This window comes from Callithrix jacchus, chromosome X (assembly GCF_049354715.1).
Source record: "Callithrix jacchus isolate 240 chromosome X, calJac240_pri, whole genome shotgun sequence".
Classification (NCBI taxonomy): domain Eukaryota; kingdom Metazoa; phylum Chordata; class Mammalia; order Primates; family Cebidae; genus Callithrix; species Callithrix jacchus.
In genome coordinates this window covers 63,819,865-63,844,891 of record NC_133524.1, presented here as the reverse complement: position 1 = coordinate 63,844,891, position 25,027 = coordinate 63,819,865, and positions in this window count along the sequence as shown.

The following is a 25,027-nucleotide window of genomic DNA, read 5'->3' as shown; positions in this document are numbered from 1 at the left end:
CTTAATCAATTTGGCTTTTGATACTTGTCTATGCTTCACAAAGTTCTCGTGTGGTGTTTTTCAGCTCCACCAAGTCATGTTCCTCTCTGAACTGGTTATTTTAGTCAGCAATACTACTAACCTTTTATCAAGGTTCCTAGCTTCCTTGCATCGGGTTAGAACATGCTCCTTTATCTTAGAGAAGTTTGTTATTACCCACCTTATGAAGCCTGCTTCTGTCAATTTGCCAGTCTCATTCTCCATCGGGTTTTGTGCTCTTGTTGAAGAGAAGTTGGGATCATTTGTAGCAGAAGAGGCATTCTGGTTTTTAGAATTTTCAGGACCTTTGTTCTTTGAGGCTGATGACCTTTTGATGGAGTTTTTGTGTGAGTGTCCTTTTTGTTGATGTTGATGTTGCTGCTTTCTGTTTATTAGTTTTTCTTCTAACAATCAACTCCCTATTCTGTAGGTCTGCTGCAGTTTGCTGAAGGTCCACTCCAGATCCTTTTTGCCTGGGCATCAGCTGTGGAGGCTGCAGAACAGCATAGATTGCTTCCTGTTCCTCTGGAAGCTTCCTCCCAGAGGGGCAACACCTTGATGCCAGCCAGAGCTCTCTTATATGAGGTGTCTGTCAACTCCCATTGGGAGGTTTCTCACAATCAGAAGGCATGAGGGTCAGGGATCCATTTTAGTTGGCCATCTGTGTCTTAGCAGAGCTCGAGTGCTGTGCTGGGAGAATCCTCCTTGTCAGAATCAGCTGCTCTCTTCAAAGCCAGCAGGCAGGAAAGTTTAAGTCCAATGAAGCCATGCCCACAGCCACCCCTTCCTCCAGGTGCTCTGCTCCAGAGAAATAAGACTTTGATCTGTAAGCCTCTGACTGGGGCTCCTGCCTTTCTTTCAAGGACGCCCTGCCCAGTGAGGAAAAATCTAGAGAGGCAGTCTGGCCTTAGCCACTTTTCCATGCTGTGGTGATTTCTACCGAGTCCTAACCTCCCAGCCTCTTTAGCATTGTCAAGGGAAAACAGGTTCTCAAGACTCAGTAATGGTGGAAGCCCCTACCCTGACCAAGCTTGATGATCCCAGGTCAACATCTGACTGCTGTGCTGTCAGTGACAATTTCAAGCCAGTGCTTCTTAGTTTGCTGGGCTCCATGGGAGTGGAACTCACTGATGGCGACCACTTGGCTCCCTAGTTTCAGCATCCTTTCCAGGTGAGTAAATGGTTCTGTCTTGCTGGGGTTTCGGGCATCCACCACTGATGTACTAAAAAAACTTCTGAAGTTAGCTTGATGTCTGCCCAAACACCCGTCCAGTTTTGTCATCCAGGGTCTTGGAGGCGTAGGCACACAAAGGAATCTCCTGATCTCAGTTGGAAGTGCAGAAATCACCCACCTTCTGCATTTAGTCTTGCTGGGAACTGCAGACTGGCCCTTTTTCTTTTTGGCTATCTAACCCATCATGGATTGAAAAGAAGGAATCTTAAAATTACACTGTATTCCTTGACTTGTGGCTTTTCCCTCCTTCTTCAAGGTCAGCAGCATCTGCAAATCTCTCTCTCTGACTCTAATCTATTTAATCCATTTTAATTTTACTTTTGCGTATGGCAAGTGATGGGGTACTACTTTCTTCTCCATATTGATAATCAGTTCGCCCAGCACCATTTATGGAAGACACTGTCTTCCCAGTGTATGTTCCTGTCACCTTTGTCAAAAATTAGTTCACTTTAGCTGTGTGGATTTGTGCCTAGGTTCTCTATTCTGTATCATTTGTCTATGTGTCTGTTTTTATGCCGCTGTCATGCTCTTTTGGTTACTAGAACCCAGTGGTATAATTTTAAGTTAAGTAATGTGATTCCTCCAGTTTTTTGTTTGTTTGGGATTCTTTTTTTTTTTTTTTTTTTTTTTTTTTTTTTTTTTTTGCTTAAAATTGCCTTGGCTCTTCTAGGTCTTTTGTGGTTTTGTAGTATTATTTGGATTTTTTTAAGATATATTTCTGTGAAAAAACCTTTGGGGATTTTGATACGAATTGCATTGTATCTGTAGATTGCTTTGTATAGTATGAACATTTTAACCATATTGATTATTCCAATCCATGAACAAGACATATTTTTTGGTGTTCTCTTCAATTTCTTTTATTATTGTTTCATAGTTTTCAGTATAGATATCTTTCGCTTCTTTGGTTAAGTTAATTACTGGTATTTAATTTTACGTGTAATTTTTGTAAATAAAATTAATTTAAAAGTTTGTTTAACATTCTTTATTGCTGGCATATGGTAACATAGTCAATTTTTGTATGTTAATATTTTATTCTTCAAGTTTACTAAATTTGTTTATCAGTTCTCATCATTTTCTTTTGGTGTTTTTAGGTTTTTACAAATCTAAGATCACATCATCTGCAAACAAGGATGATTTGACTTCTTTTTTTCCCCCAAGTTTGAATGCCCTTTATGAATTATCTTCTCTGATTGCTCTAGCTGGAATTTCCAGTACTATACTGAATAACAGCCATGACAATGGGCATCGTTGTCTTGTTCCAGATCCTATAGAAAAGACTTTTAGTTTTTCTCCAATCAGTAAGATACTAGTTGTGGGTATGTCACATATGGCTCTTATTATGTTGATGTATGGTTCTTCTATCACCAGCTCTTTGAGGGTTTTATTCATAAAGGGATGTTACATTTTATCAAATGCTTTTTCAGCATTAATTGAAATGATCATATAGTTTTCATTCTTCATTCTGTTGGTATGATGTATTACATAGATTTGTGTATATTGAATACACTTTGCACACCAGGAATAATTTCCATCTGTTCATGATGAATAATCTTTCTAAGGTATTGTTGAATTTAGTTTGCTGCTATTTTATTGAGAATTTTTGTATCAATATTTTTCAGAGATATTGGCCTGTGGTTTTCTTCTTTTGATATATCTTTGTCTGCTTTTGGTATTAGCATAATAGTGGACTCATAGAGTAAGTTTGGACATACTCCCTTTTTCTCTAATTTGCAGAATAGTTTAAGTAGAATTGGTTATAGTTATCTTGCAATTTTTGGTATAATTCAACAGTGAAACCATTGGGTCACAGACTTTGCAGGGAGCCTTTATTAAGGCATCAATCTCATTAATTGTTATTAGTTTGTTGAGGTTGTTATTAGTTTATTATTAATTGTTACTAGTTTGTTGTGATTTCTTTCTGATTCAATGTTAGTAGCTTGTATATGTATAGAAATTTGTCAATTTTGTTTACATTGTCCAATTTATTGGCATATAGTTGTTCATAGCAGCCATTAATGATCATTTGCATTTCTGCTTTAACAGTTGTTAATGTTGCCTTTTCCGTTTCTGATTTTATGAACTTGTATTTTCTCTCTTTTTTTCTAACTTAGTCTGACTTAAGGTTGGCAAATTTTGTTTACCTTTTTAAAAACAGAACTTTTTGTTTCATTGATGCCTTGTATCTTTTTTTAATATTTCAATTTTGTTTATTTATGCCCTGATTTCTGTTAATTTTTTTCTTCACCTAATTTTGGTGTTGGTTAGCTTCTGCTTTTTGGGTTCTTTAAAATACATCATTAGATTGTTCATTTGAAGTTTTCCCTCTTTTTCAATGTAGGCATTAACAGCTATAACCTTCCCTTTTAGTAATTATTTTGCTGTACTCTATTGGTTGTTGGTACATTATATTTCCACATTGTTTGAAAAAAGTTTTCAATTTCATTCTTACCTTTTTTATTGACCCACTGGTTATTCAGAAACATACTGTCTAGTTTTCATGCATTAGTGTATTTTCCAAATTTTCTCTTGTTATAAATATCTAATTTTATTTCACTATGGTCAGATAAAATGCTTCACCTCCAACTATTATTGAATTGGAGCATATCTCTCTCATTAGTTCTCACATTTACTTTGTATATCTGGATGCTCCAGTGTTGGGTGCATATATATTTAAAAATATTATATCCTCTTGCAGTATTCACCCATTTATCATAGCGACCTAATTTGTCTCTTCTTACAATTTTTGTCTTGAAATCTATTTTGTCTGATATTAATTATAGCAGCTCCTGCTCTATTTTGGTTTCCATTGAAATAGAATATCTATTTTTATTCCTTTATTTTCAGTCTATATGTGTCTTTATAGGTGAAATGTGTTTTTTGTTGACTACAGATCAATAGTTCTTGTTTTCTCATTTACTCAGTCTATGTCTTTCAATTTAAGAGTTCAGTCCATTTACATTCAATATTATTATTGATATAAAAGGACTCAGTGCTGTCATTTCACTACTTGTTTTCTGGTAGTTTTATGGTCTTCTCTTCTTTCTTTCTTTCCTTTTAACTTCCTTTAATGAAGGTAATTTTCTCTTGTGATATGGTTTAGTTTGTTGATTTTAATTTTTTGTGTATCCATTGTGTGGTTTTTCTTTGAGGTTACTATGGGGCTTTAAAATACTATCTTATAACTCATTATTTTAGACTAATAACAACTTAACACTATTTATGTAAGCAAACAAACAAACAAAAACTCAAAGCTTTAATATCATCCCCCTGCTTCATAACTCTTTGTTGTTACTGTGTACATTTTATTGCACTGAATATGTCTTAAAAAGTTGTTGTCGTTCATATTTTGATTGGTTCATTATTTTTTCTTTCTACTTAGGCTAAGTGTTGTTTAAACATCAGAGTTACAATGTTTCTGTATTTGTCTGTGTACTTACTATTACCAGTAAGTTTCTTACCTTCAGGTAATTATTTATTGCTCATTCATGTCATTTTCTTTCTGACTGAAGTACTCTTTTTAGTATTTCTTGCAGATCCAGTATTGATAAAATCCCTCAGCTTTTGTTTATCTGGAAAAGCCTTTATTTCTCTTTCATGTTTGAATAATACTTTTACCAGATATGGTATTTTAGGATAAATGGTTTATTTCCTTTAGTGCTTTAAATTTATTACACCACTCTCACCTTGCCTGTATGGTCTACACTGAGAAGTGTATTGTCAGATGTATTGGAGCTCGATTGCATGTCTTTATTATTTTGTCTTTTCTTTTGCTGCTTTTACAATCTTTTCTTCATCCTTGTCTTTTGAGAGTTTATTAAATGCCTTGAGATAGTCTTCTTTAAGTTAAATCTCCTTGGCATTCTGTAACCTTCTTGTATTTGAACATTGACATCTTTTTCTACTTTGGGAATGTTTTCTGTTATCAATTTGAATAAACTCTCTACCTATATTTCTTCCTAGGCCTCCTCTTTGAAGCCATCAACTGTTAGATTTGCCCCTTTCAGGCTATTTTCTAGATCCTGTAAGCATGCTTTATTGCTTTATTTTCTTTTGTCGTTTTTGACTGTTTATTTTCAAATAGGCTGTTTTCAAGCTTACTAATTCTTTCTTCTGTTTGATCAGTTCTGCTATTAAAATACTCTAATGCATTATTTCATATGCCAAGTGCATTTTTCAGCTTTGGAATTTCTGCTTGTTTCTTTTTAATTATTTCAATCTCTTTGTTTGATTTATCAGATAGAAATGAAATTCCTTTTTTGTGTTATCTTAAATTTCTTTGAGTTTCCTCAACACAGTTATTTCAAATTCTCTGTCTGAAAGTTTACATATCTCTGTTTCTCCAGAATTGGTCCCTTTTGCTTTATTTGTTTCATTTGGTTAGGTCATAGTTTCCTGAATGATGCTGATGCTAGTAGATATTCTTTGATTTCTGGACATTGAAGAGTTAGGTATTTCTTGTTGTCTTCACTGTTTAGGCTTTTTATGTACTTGTTCTCCTTTAGAAGGCTTTTCAGATATTTGAAAGGACTTGGGTATTATGACCTATGCTGTATTGACTTTAGAAGGCAACCGTAGCCTAGTAACAGTGTAGTTCTTACAAATTCATAGAGTTACTGCCTTGATGATCTTACACAAGTTCTAATAAAATTCTTTGAATTACCAGGCAGAGACTCCTGTTTTCTTCTCATCTTGCCTTATTTTCTCCCAAATGGAGTCTCTCTCTCTCTCTCTCTTTCTCCTGAGCCACCTAAAGGTGAGGATAGAGTGACACAAGTACCCCTGTGGCCACCACCACTGTGACTGCACTGGGTTAAATCTGAAGCCAGTACAGCACTGAATTTCACTCAAGTCCTACTATAACAACTGCCTGGCTACTGCTTATGTTAGCTCTAGGCCCTGGATCTCTCCAATCAGCCAGTAGCAAAGCCAACTAGGCTTGTAATTTTTTCTTCCAGGGCAGCCAGGTCCACAGGCTCTGGGTGTGTCCAAAAGTGCCTTATGAGATTCAGGGACTAGAATCAAAAGCATTAGGAGAAATAGGAACACTTTTACACTATTGGTGGGCTTGTAAATTAGTTCAACCATTGTGGAAGACAGTGTGGCACTCCCTCAAGGACCTAGAAATAGAAATTCAATTTGATCCAGCAATCCCAATACTGGGTATATACCCAAAGGATTACAAATTGTTCTATTATAAAAACACATGCGCATGTATGTTCATTGTGGCACCATTTACAATAGCAAAGACCTGGAACCAACCCAAATACCCATTGATAATAGACTGGATAAGGAAAATGTGGCACATATACACCATGGAATACTATGCAGCCATCAAAAATGATGAGCTCATGTACTTTGTAGAGACATGGATGAATCTGGACACCATCATTCTAAGGAAACTGACTCAAGAACAGAAAATCAAACACCAAATGTTTTCACCATAGGTGGGTGTTGAAAAATGACAACACATGGACACAGAGAGGAGAGCTTCACACACTGGAGTCTGTTGAGGGAGCAGGGGAAGGACAGTAGGGGCAGGGGAGGTTGGGGATGGATAACATAGGGAAAAATGCCAGATATAGGTAATGGGGGGGATAGAGGCAGCATACCACGTTGCCATGTACGTACCTATGCAATAATTCTGCATGATCTGCACATGTACCCCAGAACCTAAAGTACAACAGAAAGAAAGAAAATGAAAGAAAGATAGAAGAAAGAAAGAAAAAGAAAGAAAGAAAGAGAAAGAAAAGAAGAAAGAAAGAAAGAAGGAAAGAAAGAAAGAAAAGAAAGAAAGAAAGAAAGAAAGAAAGAAAGAAAGAAAGAAGAAAGAAGGAAGGAAGGAAGGAAGGAAGGAAGGAAGGAAGGAAGGAAGGAAGGAAAGAAAGAAGAAAGAAAGAAAGAAAGAAAGAAAGAAAGAAAGAAAGAAAGAAAGAAAGAAAGAAAGAGGAGCAAAGAAATAAAGTCTACTTGGTTTTCTATTGTATTGCAGCTGAGCTGGCACTCAAACCACAAGTTGCAGTCCTCATTTTTTTCTCCCCTTTCCAAAGTTGAAGGAGCATCACTCCAGAGTTACCACCACCTCAGGCCACAGGAAGTACTGTTAGACTACCATCAATGTTCCCAAGGTCTCTTAGGTCAGTTTTCCTGAAAGCTGCCTAGCCTGAGACTTACATTTCAGGGTAGTGGGCTCCTATCTGGCACAGGGTAGGTCCAGAAATTCTGTCCTAGAGTCAATTCCTGGAAACAGGGACCTAAAGTTCCTCTTGGTGCCTGACACCTCCTGTGGCTGTGGTGGTACATAAGGTGCAAGACAAAGTCTCATTTACTTTTTTTCTCTGTTTTTGTTTGTTTGTTTGTGGGTTTTTTGTTTTTGTTTTTGTTTTTGTTTTGCAGAAAGTGTTTTGTCCCATATCCACCACAGCTGGTAATGTGCTGAGTGTCACCTGAAACTAGCAAGTCTCAGAGACTCACCCAAGGCCCTCAATGTAGTACTTGGGTGTATTAGTTGTTCTCATGATGCTAATAAAGATATACATGAGACTGTGTAATTTATAAAGAAAAGGAGTTTAACTGACTCATAGTTACATAGCTGAGACACCAGCTGAGGCAGCCAAATGAGTTCTGGCATTATTATTTTCCTAAACCCAGGCTTTACAGTTCAGGCTCTGAAACAGACCTCATTCCTTATGCTTGAGAAGAGGAGAGAAAAAAGTGAGGAGGACTTCTTGAGTCTAAGATAACAGCTCAGCCACAACAGGATAGGACACCAGCCAGAGTTCTGAGGCCCCTGTTCCAGGCTTAGCTCCAAGATAACAATTATAGACACATCTAGTGACAGAAGAAAACCTGCTCTTTTTAAGACAAAGATCCAGTTTAGGCAGCATGTATCACCTGCTAACTGAAAAGCCCTTGGACCCTAAATAACCAGTAGTGATATCCTGCTGGGAAGGATGGCTGTGAAGGCCTCATGAAACTTACAATCATGGAAGAAGGTGAAGCAAACAAATCCTTTTTCACAAGATGGCATCCAGAAGAAGTGCAGAGTAAAGCAGAGGGGAAACCCCTTATAAAGTCATCAGATCTTGGGAGAACTCACTGACTATCATGGGAACAGCATGGATTTTAACGGCCTCCATGATTAAATTACCTCCCCTTGGGTATCTCCCATAAAACGTGGGATTATGGAAACGACAGTTCAAGATAACGTTTAGATGGGGACACAGCCAAACTGTATCAATGGGTGTCACTGCTGGTTATTTAGGGCCCAATATGGAGGGCAACATATTGAGTCAATTAAGATGACTCTTGTGCCTTAAGATTTAATATTATTTGTCATGGACTCATTTGGCACCTTTAACTCCTATCTTTTTTTCCAGTTCTCATTTTTGGAATGAAACGTTTGTCCTGTGCCATCTCTACCATTGTATTTTGAAAGTACATATTTTGTTTGATTCCCAGGCTAACATCTGGAGGAACATTTGCCACAATATAAATCATGCCTTTAGTCTCACACATATCTGGTTTAGATAATATTTAGATGGAACTGTAAGTTTTAGACTTTTGAGTTGATGCTGCAATGAGTTAAGACTTTTGGGGTTATTAGAATGGAATTAATGCATTTTGCTTGTAATAAGAAAATAAAGCTTGGAGGTCAAGAATTGAAATTCTGTGGTTTCAATGATTTGAGCTCTCATTATTGGAATTGGATTCCATATAAAAGAGACTCCAGAGATCTATCTCACCTCACACACTATGGGAGGACACAGCCAAAAGACAACCATTCATGAACCAGTAAATGTGCTCTTACCAGGCATTACATCTTCTAGTGCACTTATCTGGGACTTCTCAGCCAGCAGAACTGTAATAAATAAATTTCTGTGGTATAAAATCATCTAGTTTATAGTATTTTGTTTTAGTAGCCCAAACAAACTGTGACAGATCTCATAGGCATTTGCTCAATTACTTCCAGAAAGAATCTTACTTTTTGTTTCCTTCATGAGTCTTACTCTGAAGACTGAATTCTTTCTTGGGGAATACTACACCTAACTTATTAGGGTATCAAATATTATGCCTTGATATTGTGAGAAAGGTAAATCTTCCTGGATAATAAAGAGAAATTTCTATTGCTTCTCCAGCATCCCTGTTTGGGAGGAGCAGATGCACAGAATCACAATTTCTCAGAGACAGAGGCCCTTAGAGATCATCTCATCAGTGCCCTTGTTGTATAAGAGATATGAAGCCAAAGAAAAATGCCTTATTCAAGTCTATTTTGGGAATCAGTGGCAATGTAAGTACTAGAATCAGATCTCTTTGCCTTTAGATTAGCACTCTTGTAGGTTTAAAATATTTGTAAGTAGGAGCCTTGTGAGAGCCAAATAAATGTTATTTTGTCAAAAAAATTACTGCAGCTCAAGATAAATCTTGGGAGAATTGTTTCTTTGATTAATAGCTGCTCAACACCTTAACCCATCCCATTTCTGAAGTTCAGAGGAAGTAATAGACTTCTTCCTTTCCTGCACTTGGATTAATGGCCAGGCTTATATTGGCTAATAATGAAGGGCATATTAGTTGAGGGCCTTCCTAGGCTAGGAAGCACCAGCTAAAGAGTTGACATATGGAACCCAGGAAGCTGAAGAAAGTATGTTAAAGAAGATAGTAGTAACAATGGCTAATATTTATTGAGATCTACCATGTGCCTGGTTGTCTTCTGAGCACTTTAGGTAAGTCATATTATTTTTTCTTCATATCTATCCTATGAAACAGATACAATTATTACTATTATCCTCATTTTACAGATGAAAAAAAATAGAGGTATAAAAAATAGTGAGTAACTTACCCAAGGTCATATGTAAAAGCTGGTGAATTCTAGCAGTTTGGCTCCAAAGCCCATGCTTTTGTCCCCTAAGCTGTAGAATAAAGCCACACGAGCTAGCGGAAGCACAGAAAGACTGCCTGTGGCAGTTGAGTACTAAAAGAGACCTATTGCTTGCAAGATCTACCTTTAAGTTGGGGTAGTGGACACAGTGCCATTGGGCCTGAAGGCAGCCAACAGCAGAGTTTGGCTTATTGATATGGCTACTACTGCCTACATGGGCAGAGTCAAGTAAAACAGAATTTATTAATTCAACCTTTCATATATTCAACAAGAATTTACTGAAATTCTAACTTTACACCAATATTATGTTGTGTTATGTGAGACACAGACACAAACCAGACATAACTTATTGCCCTTGGCTCTCATAATCTATAAGAAAATATAAAACCTGGACACGACAATAATATTATAGACAAGTAAGTGATAATATAGACATGAGGTAGTCAGAAAAGTCTTTTGAGTGGTGATGACATTAGAGTTGGGTTTTTTTTTTAATTTTTTATTGGATTTTAGGTTGGGTTTTAATGGGTGAGTAGGGTTTTGACAAATGTAAATATAGGAAAGAAAACCTTAGTCAGAGAAAATATTTGTTAAAACTATAATAAAATCAAGGAAGAAAATGGAGTATGCATTTGAAACATAAAGCAGTTTAACTTGGCTGAAGCATGGACTAAAAATACAAAAAAGAATAGCTAATATCTACATATAAGTTCATTTAATATTCATAATAACCCTTTGAGATAGATACTGTCATTGCTTCCATTTTACAGATAAAAAAGTTAAAGCTCATAGTGGCTAAGTAATTTACTAGAGGTCTCATTGGTAAAGAATGGTGAAGCTAGAATCTGAAGTAAGGAGAATGGTTCAAGAGCGCATGTCCTTAATAGATGATAAGAATATGGACCTTACTGTAAGAGTAGCCACTGAGAGTGTTAAATACTGAATTGGATTAGAATCAATTAGCATTCTTGTAGTTCTTCTTGGTAACAAGAAGAAGGTTGCAGTGGAGGGAGACTGGAATCAGATTGATCAATAGGAGACTGTGGTAATGTTGGTGGCTTTGACCAGGAGTTGGAAGAGAATGGAGATAAATAGGTGGGTTTGTGAGACAGAGCTGTGGATTTCATTGAGATTGAACAAAAACTCAGGTTTGAATAACAGATTGAAGATTAAGACCATAAGTCTAGGAGAGTTTAAGCTCTTTCTTGCAATCATCTTTTTTATTTGTACAGTCTGTACTCACCACTATCCTCAGACCTTCAGGAAACAGATCAGAAGTCTAAGGACAGAAAAAGCATGTGCCCAAGTTGTGCTGATTTTTCTCCATTGGTTCTCCTGTATCTACTCTGTCCTCCTTTACCTTGCTCTGCACCCTGGGAATTTTACTGCTATGGATTGTATTACCTGGGCTTTTTTCCATTCTCATTTCAGTTTGTCCCTAATTTATACGACATGTGTTAGCCAAAGCCCCAGTAAATTAATATCTGTTGAAATCATTAAGCATTTACTATAGCCTGATTTTGTACTAGATGCTTTACATACATTGCCACATTAATAATTGCAACAATTTCTATGGAGTAAATATTATTAACTATTTTATAGATGTGCAAACTGAGATTCAGTCAGATAAGGTGATTAACAAGTTACCCCAGGTAGAAACCTAAACTAGGATTTAAACATAATTCAAATTACTCTTAAAGCCCACACACTTTATATTACCACAAGCCACAGTTATGTAAGTATGCACTGTAGCACAGACATGGGTTAGGAATTCTGGACTCCAGGACTAGTTTCCTGTGTGACACTGGAAAACTAATTTCAACACTCAGAATGTCATTTTCCTCATCTAAAAAGTGAAAATGATAACATCTATTTAAATGAGTTGCTGGAACCTAACGATTAAGGAAGACAAAACATACATACACCTTAAACAAAGCACACGGTACAAAACCAATACACAGAATTCAGTACACTAGAAAGTGGTGAAGACTGATTCTAAATCCCTGGCGTTCAGCAGCTTTAAATCGGTTGAGAGTCTAGAATTTTTTTTTTCTTTTATACTGTTGGTACTTGGTGTTTAAACAATACCTTACCTGGAACCCTGAAGTGTAAAAGAAAAACAGTTCTGTTCAATGTGAGATAAAGAATTCAGATCCTAATCTATCCAGTTGCCACCAGCAGACCCTAAATCCAGAGCTTGGTGGTTTGCAGCCCAATAGTAGGCTTAAAATAAATGTCTGGCCCAAGATTAGCACTTTTAATACAATAGAATAAAATAGAAAATAAAAAATCAGAATACAACGGATAGGAAATAGGTAAGTATAAAATTTTTGTTTCATTTCTATGTGTGTGTGTAAAATGTAAAGGTAAGATGTAAAATGTACTTCATATTTACAGAGTCTAGAAGTTTGAAAATTACTTCCCTTGGGGATTCTGTTGAACTCTGTTTGTAAATAATAATTTTTTTCAATGTTTAATTTTTGTGGAGTCATAGGTGTATTTATTTATGGGGCACACGTGATATTTTGATATAGGCAACAGTGCATACTAATCACATGGTAAAAAATAGGTTATCTGTCCTCCCAAGTTTTTATCCTTTGTGTTACAGTCTAATAACACATTTTTGGTTATATTAAATGAAGAATTAGACCGGGAAAGGGAGCTCATGCCTGTAATCTCAGTACTTCGGTAGTCCGAGGTGTGTGGATCATTTGAGGTCAAGAGTTAGAGGCCAGCCTGGCCAACATGGTGAAACCCAGTCTCTACTAAAAATTACAAAAATTAGCCAAATGTGGTGGTATGCACCTGTAATGCCAGTTATGCAGGAGGCTGAGGAAGAAGAATTGCTTGAACCCAGGAGGCAGAGGTTGCCATGAGCCAAGATAGTGCCACTGCACTCCAGCCTGGGTGGTGAAGTGAGATGCTGTATCAACAATAAAATTATAATTAAATGATTAACTATAGCCACCCTGTCGTGCTATCAAATGCTAGGCTTGATTCATTGTTTTCAACTAGTATTTTGTGTCCCTCAAACATTCCCTCCTCCCCCCAGGGATCCCCCACTACCTTTCCCACTCTCTGGTAACTGTTCTTCTGCTCTCTGTCTCCAATGGTTATATTGTTTTAATTTTCAGATCCCACAAATAAGTGAGAACATGTGATGTTTGTCTTTCTGTGCCCAGTTTATTTTACTTAACATAAGAAATTTCAGTTACATCCATGTTGTTGCCAATGACAGGATCTCATTCCTTTTTATAGATGAATAGTACTCCACTGTGTATATGTACCACATTTGCTTTATCCATTCATCTGCTAATGAGCACTTATGTTGCTTTCAAATCTTGGCTATTGTGAGCAGTGCTGCAACAAACATGGGAGTGCAGATATCTCTTTGATATACTGATGTTCTTTATTATGGATATATACCCAGTAGTGGGATTGCTAGATTTTGTGGTACCTCTATTTCTGTCTTTTTGAGGAATCTTCAAATTGTTCTCCATAGTGATTGCACTCATTTACATACCCACCAACAGCATAGGAGGGTTCTCTTTTCCCTAAATCCTCATCAGAATTTGTTATTTCCTGGCTTTTAGATAAAGCCATTTTAACTGGATGAGATTATACCTCATTGTAGGTTTTATTTGCATTTCTCTTATAATCAGAGATGCTGAGCCCCTTTTCGTTTGTCTATTTGCTATTTGTACGTATTCTTTTGAGAATTATCTATTCACATCATTTGCCCATTTCTTTGATCAGATTACTGAATTTTTTTTTCATAGAGTAGTTTGAGAGTTTTATATACTCTGTTTATTAATCCCTTGTCAGATGGGTAGTTTACAAATTATTTTCTTCCATTTTGGGGTTGTCTCTTCACTTTTGATTGTTTTCTCTGCTTTGCAGAAGCTTTTTAACTTGGTGTGATTCCATTTGTCCATTTTTGCTTTGGATGCATATGCTTATAGCATATTACCCAAGATATTTTTGCCCAGATCCATGTTCTGGAGAGTTTTTCTAATGTTTTATTGTAGTAGTTTTTATAGTTTGTGGTCTTAAATTTAAGTCTTTAATCCATTTTGATTTGATTGTTGTATATGGTAAGAGATAGTGCTCTAGTTTCATGCTTCTCTATATGGATATACAGTTTTTCCAGCACCATTTATTGAGAAGACTGTGTTTTCTCCAGTGAATGTTGTTGGCACCTTTTTTGAAAATGAGTTCATCGTAGGTGTATTCAATTGTTTCTTGGTTCTCTATTTTGTTTCATTAATCTATATGTCTATTTTTATTCCAGTGTCATGCTGGTTTGGGTTACTATAACACTGTAGTATAATTTGAAGTTAGATAAAGTGATGCTTCCAGTTTTGTTCGTTTTGCCAAGGATAGCCTTGGCTATTCTTGGTCTTTTGTGGTTACATATAAATTTTAGAACAGTTTTATTTCTGTGAAGAATGTCACTGATATTTTGATAAGGATCGCATTGAATCTGTAGATTGCTTTGAGTAGTATGGAAATTTTAAGAATATTGATTTTTTTAATATACATACATAGAGTCTTTTAATTTGTGTCGTCCTCAATTTCTTTCATCAGTGTTCTACAGTTTTCAGTATAAAGTTATTTTACTACTTTGGTTAGAGTAATTACTGGATATTTAGTTTTATGTGTGGTTGTTGTAAATGAGATTGCTTTTTGATTTCTTGTTTAGATTGTTCACTGTTAGCATATAGAAATGCTACTTATTTTTGTATGTAGATTTTGTTTCCTGCAAATATACTGAACTTACTCATCAGTTCTAATAGTTTTTTGTGCCGTCTCTAGGTTATTCCAAATATGCGATCAAGCAGGCTCTGGGAAACAGAAAAAAAATAACTCTGAGGGTCCAAAGTGTGAAAGTGTGAAATAGGGTTTGTCCACCCCCACGCACACATCTTCACTGGGGAACCTGAAGGTCCAGATCACAAGAAAAAGGTTTGACCTTACCTAGAGCTGAGATTAATTTACAGAGCTAAACAAAATACAGGGGTAGAGGAAGCAGCCATTTCTTTTTATTATACTCTAAGTTCTGGGGTACATGTGCAGATCTTCCAGGATTGTTACATAGGTATACACATGCCATGGTGATTTGCTGCCTCCATCCTCCCCATCACCTACATTAAGTATTTCTTCTAATGTTATCCCTCTACAATCTTCCAACCCCCTGCTATCCTTCCCCTACCCCCTACCCTCCAACAGACCCCAGTGTGTGATTTTCCCTTCCTGTGTCCATGTATTCCTGTTGTTCAACACCCACTTATAAGTGAAAACATGCGGTATTTGGTTTTCTGTTCTTGTGTCAGTTTGCTGAGAATGATGGTTTCCAGACTCATCCATGCCCCTGCAAAGGACATAAACTCAACTTTTAAAAAGTAAGCAGCCACTTCTAAATTTCTCTCACTAGGGTCCTTGAGAAATTTGCCCGTGAAATTGGGAAAATACTACAGGGAGAAGAAAAATTCCAGCTGAACTTTGTAGTAGTTTCAACTGAATGTAAACCTGTCTCTACAGAACCTGGGAGAGAGGGCAAACTGGAAGTACAGACACGAGTGCAGAAGCCATGGCATGTTGGAAGGCATCAAACCTGAAAGCCTTGCTTGCTTTCTCAGCAGGGAGGCTTGTAGTCTGGGGTAAGTTCTCAGCCTTGCTCACCCACTGCCTAGAGCTTTTGGGGTGGGGGGCACAGTAGTAGTTAAACTGCATAGAAGTTGGGTGAAGCCTGTATCTGCTGGCTTTCCCCCACTTCTCTGAAAACCTACATGAAAGAGTAGAGGCAGCCATAATACCCTCAGGAAGATAACTTTATTGGCCTGAGAACCACATCCCCATTTTCCTCAGCAGCTGCAGCAAGGGGAATCTTGCACTCAGGCAGTGTCTGAACCCAGACACACCTAATCCTCCCCCTACAAGATGGTCTTCCTCTAAGAGCCAAAGACAAATGACATAAACTTTTGGGATCTGTATGGTCCTGCCTACACTCTGAAAAATGATAATACTTATTCAAGTGACCCCACAGCAAGATTTTATCCTCCGTTTACTACCACAGCTAATTCTGTCTTGAAAGCACTACCACCTGGCTGGAGGCCAACCAACACAAAACTAGTACACTAAACAAAAATACCAGAAATGACCCTCATAGATTCCACTTCACTTCCCTGTTACATCCACTGGAGCAAGTGCTGGTGTTCACTACTGAGAGACCTAAAGACACATCACATCACAGCACTCTTTGCAGACACTTCCCAGTACCAGCAAAGAGCCTGGTAGCTCTGCTGGGAAAATAGATCCAGAAAAGACATAATCACTGCTGTTCAACTCTCAGGAAACCACATTATTAGTGAAAGAGGGAGCACCACATCAAGAGACCACCTTGTGGGACAAAATAATCTGAACAGCAGACCTAGAGCACCACATCTTTCCTCTGACACAGTCTCCTCAAATGAGAAAGAACCAGAAAAGCAATTCTGATAGTATGACAGAATGAGGTTCTTTAACACTCCCAAAAAAACACACTAGCTCACCAGCAATGGATCCAAATAGAGAAGAAATCTCTTTATTGCCAGAAAAAAAGAATTCAGAAGATTGATTACTAAGCTGTTCAAGGAGGCACTAGAAAAAGGTAAATACCAACTTAAAGATATTTTTAAAATTACACAATATGGATAACAAAAATCTCCAGAGAAACATATAGCATAAATAAAACACAACTACTACTCTGGAAATGAAAGACACACTTAGAGAAATGCCAAATACACTGGAAATTTCAGCAATAGAATTGAACATGTAGAAGAAAGCACTTCAGACCTCAAAGACAAGAGATTCAAATTAACCCAATCCAATAAACACAAAGAGAATAAATTTTAATGAACACATCCTTTAAATAGTTTGGGATTATTTTAAATGATAAAACCTAAGAATAATTGGTGTTCCTGAAGTAAAAGAGAAATTTAAATGTCTGGAAAATATATTTGATGAAATAATTTAGGAAAATTTCCCCAGTATTTGTAGAGATCTAGATTCATATACAAGGAGCTCAAAAAACACCTGGTAAATTTATTGCAAAAAAGATTAATACCTAGAAACACAGTCATCAGGTTATCTAAAGTCAAGACAAAAAAAAAGAATCCTAGGAGGTGTGAGACAAAAGCATCAGATAACCTATGAAGTAAAACCTATTAGATTAACAGCAGATATCTCAACAGAAATCCTACAAGCCAGAAGAATTGTAGTCATCTCTTTAGCCTGCTTAAACAAAACAATTATCAAAAAAAGAATTTGGTATCCAGTAAAATTGAGTTTCATAAATGAAGTAAAGATAGTGTTTTCAGACAAACAAATGCTAAGAGAATTTACCGCTATCAATATAGCATCATAATAAGACCTACTTAAAAATCTCTAAATCTTGAAATAACTCTTCAAAACAAAGCAAAATAGAAATTTTAAGGCAAAATCTCATGGGACTGGGGGGGACTCAAGATGGCACAGTGAGAACAACCAAGGATTGAAGCTCTCAGTGAGTGCAAAGAGACGATGAGTCAGGGCCGCATTTCCAGACAGATCTTTGTTGCCCACAGAACGGGGAATTTCCAGGTATAAAAGAGACATGGGACGCAGGCAGAGGTTTTGGCTGGTGCAGCCAGCAGCTGGTGCAGCCAGCGGCCGGTGCTGTAGCGCAGCAGCACTACACAGCACTCCGCACAAAGCGCACTGGTCCAGGTGCCCTGTTGAACCAGCAATCTGAGACTTGAGAGGGCTGAACTTGAGACTAAATGGGACTTGGATAGTGAGCCAGGCCAGGATATTCCAGGGAAACAGTGTTTGGGGTAGCGCAGTGGGACAAACAAAACGGTGATTCCAAACGCTCCAGGCAGAGAGGTTCCCTGAGGGCACAGCTGAACCCAGGATGGTGCAGCTCCGAGGGGAGGGGCGTCCGCCATTACCAAGACAATCTGCCCCTACTGAGGAACACGCCCATTGCTGATGCAGCCTGCCATTGCCAAGGCAACTGGCTACAACAGAGAGACTCCGCCGCAGGGCGTAGCCCATGGCCGCAGGGCGGAGACCGCTGCAGAAAGGCAGAGGCTGCAGAAACAGGGCGAACCTCACTCCAGCAGGGTGGAGCCTCAGCAGGCAAATAGTAAATAGACTGCCTCTTAGCTGGGCAGGACAGCAAAACAGACACTCACAAAGAAAGCCCCAACCCCCCCAACACAGAGCATCTGAGAAAGAAAGAATTTTTTTATGATTTCTGCTGCAGCAGAATTAAACATAGCAGCCTAACAGCCCTGAATGGACAACAAAGCTCACAGCTCAGCACTTGACCTCATATACAGTACAGACTGTCTCCTCAAGCAGTTCCCTGACCCATCTATATCCAAAAGACTGACATTTGGCAGGCATCATTCTGGGACAAAGATAGCAGAAAAAGAAACTGGTAGCATGCCTCACTGTTCCGCAGCTGCTATAGGTCCACCCCAGACAAGCAGGGCCTGGAGTCTACCTCAGCAGTGGTACAGTGGAGGGGCTAGACTGGTAGAAGGAAAATGAAGTAATAGAAATACTTCATCATCAACAATCTGGGCGTCCAGTCAGAGACCCAATTGAAAAGTCAGCAACTAAACAGACGACAGGTAGATAAATCCACATAGATGGAAAGAAACCAGCGCAAAAAGAAAGAAAACACCTGAAACCAGAACACCTCGCCTCCTAGAAAGGACTAAAACTCCTCACAAGCAAGGGAACAAAGCAGAACAGAGAATGACTGTGACAAAATGAAGGAATTACACTTCAGAAGGTGGATAATGAGAAACTTTTGTGAGCTAAAAGAACATGTTTTAAATCCATGCAAAGAAACTAAGAACCTTGAAAAGAGATTCGAGGAAATGTTAACAAGAATGGATAACTTAGAGAGAAATATGAATGGGTTAAAGGAGCTGAAAAACAAAATAGAAAAACTTTGTGAAGCATGCACAAGTTTCAACAGCCGAATTGACCAAGCAGAAGAAAGAATATCAGAAGTCGAAGATCAACTCAATGAAATAAAATGAGAAACCAAGATTAGAGAAAAAAGCGGAAAAGGAATGAACAAAGTCTCCAAGAAATGTGGGACTATGTGAAGAGACCTAACCTACATTTAATATGTGTACCAGAATGTGATGAAGAGAATGAATCCAAGCTGGAAAATACTCTTCAGGACATTATCCAGGAAAATTTTTCCCACCTAGCAAGACAGGCCAACACGCAAATGCACGAAATACAGAGAACACCACAAAGATATTCCACAAGAAGAGCAACCCCAAGGCAAATAATAGTCAGATTCAACAAGCTTAAAATCAAAGAAAAAATACTAAGGGCAGCCAGAGAGAAAGGTCGGGTCACCAACAAAGGGAAGCCCATCAGACTCACAGAAGACCTCTCGGCAGAAACACTACAAGCCAGAAGAGAGTGGGGGCCAATATTCAACATCCTTAAAGAAAAGAACTTTCAACCCAGAATTTCATATCAAGCCAAACTGAGCTTCATACGTGAAGAAAAAAAAATTGCTTTGTGAACAAGCAAGTACTCAGAGATTTTGTCACCACCAGGACTGCTTCACAAGAGCTCCTGAAAGAGGCACTACACATAGAAAGGAACAACCAGTACCAGCCATTTCAAAATCACACTAAATGCTAAAGAGCATCAACATAATGAAGAATCTACAACAATTAATGGGCAAAACAACCAGCTAGCATCAAAATTGCACTATCAAATTTACACATAACAACATAAACCCTAAATGTAAATGGGCTAAATGCACCAATTAAAAGACACAGACTGGCAAATTGGATAAAAATTCAAAACCAATCAGTGTGCTGTATCCAGGAAACCCATCTCACATGCAAGGTTACACAAAGCCTCAAAATAAAGGGATGGAGGAAGATTTACCAGGCAAATGGAGAGCAAAAAAAAGCAAGAGTTGAAATTCTCATCTCTGATAAAATAGACTTTAAAGCAACAAAGATCAAAAGAGACAAAGAAGGTCATTACATAATGGTAAAAGGATCAATACAACAAGAAGAGCTAACGATCCTAAACATATATGGACCCAATACAGGAGCACCCGGATACATAAGACAAGTTCTTAATGACTTACAAGGAGACTTAGACTCCCACACAATAATTGTGGGAGATTTTAACACTCCACTGTCAATATTGGACAGATCAACTAGACAGAAAATCAACAAGGATATCCAGGGCTTGAACTCAGACCTGGAGCAAGCAAACCTGATAGACATTTACAGGACTCTCCACCCCAAATCCACAGAATATACATTCTTCTCAGCACTACATCACACCTACTCAAAAATTGACCACATAATTGGAAGTAAAGCACTGCTCAGCAAATGCAAAACAACTGAAATAATAACAAACAGTCTCTCAGATCATAGTGCAATCAAGTTAGAACTCAGAATTCAGAAACCAACCCAGAACCGCACAGCTTCATGGAAAGTGAACAACTGGCTTTTGAATGTTGACTGGATAAACAATGAAATGAAGGCAGAAATAAAGTTCTTCGAAACCAATGAGAACGAAGACACAACATGCCAGAATCTCTGGGACACATTTAAAGCAGTCTCTAGAGGAAAATATATAGCAATAAGTGCCCATATGAGGAGAATGGAGAGATACAAAATTGACACCCTATCGTCAAAATTGAAAGAGCTAGAGGAGCAAGATCAAAAAAACTCAAAACCCAGAAGAAGACAAGAAATAACTAAGATCAGAGCTGAACTGAAGGAGATTGAGACACGAAAAACCCTTCAAAAAATCAATAAATCCAAGAGCTGGTTTTTTGAAAAGATCAACAAAATAGACAGACCACTAGCCAGACTGATTAAAAAAAAAAAAAAAAAAAAAAAAAAAAAAACAGAAAACAACCACATAGATGCAATAAAAAATGATAAAGGGGAAATCACCACAGATTCCAATGTAATTCAAACCATCATCAGGGAATATTACAAACAACTCTATGCACATAAACTAGTAAACCTGGAAGAAATGCATAAATTCCTGGACTCCTGTGTCCTCCCAAGCCTAAACCAGGAGGAAGCTGAAACTATGAATAGACCAATAACAAGGTCAGAAGTCGAGGCAGCAATTAAGAGCCTACCACACAAAAAAAGCCCAAGTCCAGATGGGTTCACAGCCGAATTCTACCAGACACACAAAGAGGAGCTGGTACCATTCCTTCTGAAACTATTCCAAATAATCCAAAAAGAGGGAATCCTTCCCAAATCATTTTATGAGACCCATATCATCCTGACACCGAAACCCAGCAGAGACCTAACAAGAAAAGAAAACTTCATGCCAATATCCATGATGAACATAGATGCAAAAATCTTCAATAAAATATTGGCAAGCCGATTGCAACAGCAAATCAAAAAACTTATCCATCATGAACAAGTAAGATTTATCCCGGGGATGCAAGGCTGGTTCAACATACACAAGTCTATAAACGTAATTCACCACATAAACAGAACCAAAAACAAAAACCACAGCACTATCTCAATTGACACAGAGAAGGCATTTGACAAGATTCAGCAGCCCTTTATGCTAAAAACCATCAATAAACTCGGTATCGATGGAACGTATCTCAAAGTAATAAAAGCTATTTATGACAAACCAACAGCCAATATCATACTGAATGGGCAAAAACTGGAAGCATTCCCTTTAAAATCCGGCACTAGACAACGATGCCCTCTTTCACCACTCCTATTCAATATAGTACTGGGAGTTCTAGCAAGAGCAATCAGGCAAGAAAAAAAAAATAAATTGTATTCAAATAGGAAAGGAGGAAGCCAAATTTTCTCTATTTGCAGATGACATGATAGTATACCTAGAACACCCATTCGCCTCAGCCCACAAATTCCTGAAACTGATAAGCAACTTCAGCAAAGATTCAGGATATAAAATCAATGTGCAAAAATCACAAGCATTCCTCTACACCAATAACAGACTTAAAGAAAGCCAAATCAAAAATGAACTGCCATTCACAATTGCTACAAAAAGAATAAAACAGCTAGGAATACAACTTATAAGGAACGTAAGGGACCTCTTCAAAAAAAACTACAAACCACTGCTCAACGAAATAAGAGAGGACACAAACAGATGGAGAAACATTCCATGTTCATGGTAAGGAAGAATTAATATTGTGAAAATGGCTATACTGCCCAAAGTAATTTACAGAATCAACGCTATCCCCATCAAGCTGCCATTGACTTTCTTCACAGAACTGGAAAAATCCACCATGAAATTCATATGGAACCAAAAGAGAGCCCGCATAGCCAAGTCAATTCTAAGCAAAAAGAACACAGCGGGGGGCATCACACTACTGCATTTCAAACTATACTACAAGGCTACAGTAATCAAAACAGCATCGTACTGGTACCAAAACAGAGATATAGACCAATGGAACAGAACAGAGGCATTGGGGGCAACACAACATATCTACAACCCTACAATCTTTGATAAACCTGACAAAAACAATCAATGGGGAAAGGATTCTTTGTTTAATAAATGGTGTTGGGAAAACTGGCTAGCCATGTGCAGAAAGTAGAAACTGGACCCCGTCCTGACACCTTACACCAAAATTAACTCCAAATGGATTAAAGACTTAAACATAAGACCTGGCACCATAAAAACCCTAGAAGGAAATCTAGGCAAAACCATCCAGGACATAGGAGTAGGCAAGGACTTCATGAACAAAACACCAAAAGCATTGGCAACAAAAGCCAAAATAGACAAATGGGACCTAATAAAACTCCACAGCTTCTGCATGGCAAAAGAAACAGTCACTAGAGTGAATCGGCAGACAACAGAATGGGAAAAAATTTTTGCAGCTTACCCATCCGACAACGGGCTGATATCCAGAATTTACAAAGAACTCAAACAGATTTACAGGAAAAAAACAAGCCCATTCAAAATTGAGCTAAGAATATGAACAGACACTTTACCAGAGAAGACATATAAGAGGCCAATAACCATATGAAAAAATGCTCATCATCACTGGTCATCAGAGAGATGCAAATCAAAACCACATTGAGATACCATCTCAGGCCACTTAGAATGGCGATCATTAAAAAATCTGGAGACAACAGATGCTGGAGAGGATGTGGAGAAAAAGGAACACTTTTACACTGTTGGTGGGAGTGTAAATTAGTTCAACCATTGTGGAAGACAGTGTGGCACTCCCTCAAGGACCTAGAAATAGAAATTCCATTTGACCCAGCAATCCCGTTACTGGGTATATATCCAAAGGACTATAAATCGTTCTACTATAAGAATACGTGCACACGAATGTTCATTGCAGCACTGTTTACAATAGCAAAACCTGGAACCAACCAAAATGCCAATCAATGATAGACTGTTCTGGGAAAATGTGGCACATATACACCATGGAATATTATGCAGCAATCAAAAATGATGAGTTCATGACCTTTGTAGGGACATGGATGAATCTGGAGAACATCATTCTCAGCAAACTGACACAAGAACAGAAAATGAAGCATCGCATATTCTCACTCATAGGTGGGTGATGAACAATGAGAACACATGGACCCAGGGAAGGGAGTACTGCACACTGGGGTCTGTTGGGGAGAATAGGGGAGGGACAGCAGGGGTTGGGGAGCTGGGGAGGGATAGCATGGGGAGAAATACCAAATGTGGGTGAAGTTGTGGAAGGTCGCAAAACATGCTGCCATGAGTGTACCTATGCAACTATCTTACATGTTCTGCACATGTACCCCAAAACCTAAAACGCAACTGAGTATAAAAAATTTATTTATAAAGATCATTCATGGCTACTATGAATACATTTACATGCATAAACTAGAAAACCTAGAGGAGATAAACAAACTTTTGGAAATACACAACCCTCCTAGTTTAAACCGGAAAGAGAAAATCTCTGTAAAGACCAATATCAAGCAGCGAGATTGAAATGGAAATTAAAAAATGCCAACAGCAACAACAACAAAAAAGAGAACCAGATGGATTCACAGCTGAATTCTATCAGACATTCAAAGAAGAGTTCGTACCGATTCTTTTGACTCTATTCCACAAGACAGAGAGAGAATCCTCTCTAAATTATTTTATGAAGTGATATCACCCTAGTATCAAAACCAGGAAAGGACATAACAACAACAACAACAACAACAACAACGAAAACTACAGACAAATATCCTTTCTGAAAATAGATGCAAATATTTTTTAAAAAAACAAAAACTAGCTAACCAAATCCAACAGCATATCAAAAAGATAATCCACCATGCAAGTTGGTTTCATACCAGAGATGCAGAGCTAGCTTAACATATGCAAGTCAATAAATGTAATAAACCACATAGAAGTAAAAACAAAAATCATTTGACCACCTCAATAAATACAGAAAAAGCATTTGACAAAATCCAGTATTTTTTTATGATTAAAACCTTCAGCAAAATTGGCATCAACGGGACATATCTTAATGTAATAAAAGCCATCTGTGAAAAACCCACAGCCAACATTATACCAACTGGGGAAAAGTTGCAAGCATTTCCCCTGAGAACTGGAACAAGAGAAGGATGTCCATGTTCACCACTTCCATTCAACAAAATATTGGAAGTCCTAACAAGAGTAATTTAGACAAGAGAAATAAATAAAGGGCATCCAAATCAATTAAGAGGAATTCAACCTCTTGCTGTTTTCTGGTGGCATGATTGTTTCCCTAGAAAACCCTAAAGACTCCTCCAAAAAACTCCTAGAACTGATAAATAAATTCAGCAAAGTATTAGAATACAAAATTAATGTTCCCAAATCAGTAACTTCATTATACATAACATGTGACTTAGCTGAGAATC